Source organism: Mus caroli, chromosome 2 (assembly GCF_900094665.2).
Source record: "Mus caroli chromosome 2, CAROLI_EIJ_v1.1, whole genome shotgun sequence".
NCBI classification, from domain to species: Eukaryota; Metazoa; Chordata; class Mammalia; order Rodentia; family Muridae; genus Mus; species Mus caroli.
This window is the reverse complement of record NC_034571.1, coordinates 169,637,323-169,639,609: the sequence shown is the minus strand read 5'-3', so window position 1 is coordinate 169,639,609 and position 2,287 is coordinate 169,637,323.

The following is a 2,287-nucleotide window of genomic DNA, read 5'->3' as shown; positions in this document are numbered from 1 at the left end:
TGTTGTCAAGGCTGGGAGAAGTCAGGAAACCCAAGACAGCCTTAGCCATGGCTCTAAAGTGACTCAGGGCTAGGCCTCCCCAGAACACCCCTGGAAGACAGAGTTAGCTCAGGGTTTCCCCAATACCCTGGCCTGAAGAGCAGCCTGGCCTTCTTAGCCCTTGGCAATAGGATATGGTGCAAGTAGATCCTGCAGACAAACCCAGGAAGGACAGAGCCCAGTGTCCACATGGGATGGATTTTTACCTGTCATTTTCTCTGTGTGCCTCCATCTTCCTGGCTTAGGAAGGTATGTGAAAACCTTCCGAGGGCACCCGGTCATCTGCACAGGATCCATCTAGGAGCTACCTAGACTCCCCCCATCAGCAGGCTGACCTCAGACAGGTGCACTTGACAGCCAGATGCAGGGTTTGAGTACAGACCCTTTACCTACCCCTGGACTGTGTGTTGAGATATGANCCTAAAGGTGACACCCCGAGGAGAGAGGCTCGCCAGGAGAGCAGAGTCAAGAGGACAAGGTAGCAGTTAGGCTCCTAAAGCCTAAAGCCAGCCATTCCTAACGAGGTGGATGAAATGACCCACATTCTCCACTGGGCATGCCTGGCCAGGATCCTCCTTCAAAATGTCACACAAGTCAAGAGTGGTAAGGCACACCTTTAGTCCCAGCACTTGACGAGGGAGAAGCAGGTGGATCTCTGTGAGTTAAAAGCCAGCCTGGTCTACACAGAGAAACCCTGTCTACAAACAAACAAACAAACAAACAAAAGACAGAGTCTAGCCTCCTTCTCAGTTATCAGGCTCAGCACTGCCACTTCCCACACATGACCACTGTTGTTCCAGCTGGAACAGGTAAGCACTAGCTCCGCCCGGCTGAGTTCTGTGGAACAACAGCTTCATCTGTCAGCACCCTGTGCAAGCCCTCATAGGTGCCAGTCCCCACTCCAAAGCCCACCACCAGCACCTCANCCCCACTGTCTTACACAAGTCTGGGGGCCTTAGGAGACACCCTGCTTTGTTTTCCTGTTGTGTACTGACTGTTGGGCTATGAGCATATCAGATAAAAGGATGAATGTGTGGGATGCAGGTATCAACAAGGATCTCAGACACTCACCCAGCCATCCTAGGCCTCTATGGAGATAGGACATGTTCCTTGTCTCTACAGCTCAGGTCAGATTCATCCTGTTGTAACCTCACACACATACACACAAACACTCTCTCTACCTCCCTCCCTCCCTCTCTCTCTCCCCCGACCCCACCAGCTTCTGAGGCCCCATCCTTCCTCTCTTGAGATCCAAAGACTTGCCTTCATTAATTGCATTCTCAGCTCTACCCTGAGCAGTTCCTCCCATCTCTATTTTCCTGGCAGGGATCTGTTCCCCAAGGAGCTGCCTGGACTCCCCGGGGACATCAAGAGTAAACAGAGACACCTTACAGAGGGCAGGGTCTTCCAAGCAGTCCTAAGCCAACATTCACTCAACTTCCTTTTTTTATTTTTATTTTTTAAACTGTGTTTCTGAGGGCTGTGGAGAGGGCTCAGGGCTCTAAGAGGAGTTGAGGAGTCCACATAACTCTGGGGTGGGGGTTGGGGGCTGGGCATATTCACAGAAGTATGAGCACACACAGGTCACGGGGCACAATGGGGAACCCTGGAGAAACCCTGAGGGCACCCTCTGGGGTGCTGGTTGGCTGACCCTGATGTGACTGGGAGGGGGTTTCCTATGGGGTGCATAACAGCTAACCCCACTAGCATCCATGCTCCAGCTGGGTAGAGTGNTCTTCTTCCAGCAGTTAGACTCCAGGACAAGCCCAGTAGGCCAGTCCAGCAGATTCTCCCCCAACCAGGACAGGGAAGAATGGACAGGGGATGCCTGGTCCTCCCATGACCTTAGGTGCTGAGAAGAGGGCATTCGTTGGCTACATGGAGTAGCCTGGTATGATTAGCCCCCAACTTGACCATCTAGTCTTGCACCGTCAGACTGGGGTCTACATCAGAGGCAAGAGTCACCTTGTCATGGTGTTGTCACACGTAGAGTGACTGCGGTGGGGTCCAAGATGGTCAAGCAGAGGGCAGGAACCCAGAGATATCAGGAGATAAAGCATTCAGGCTGGACAAGGCCATGATGGCAGTCAAACATACAGGATATGGAGCCCAGACCTTTACAGAGAAGATGGGAATTTCCAGAACAGAGAGCAGGTGACCAGACACAGCCAGACACAGGTCAAGAGTTCAAACAGAGGCCCAGCATTGCGGTACACACTTTTTTTTTTGTTTTTTTGTTTTTTTTTTT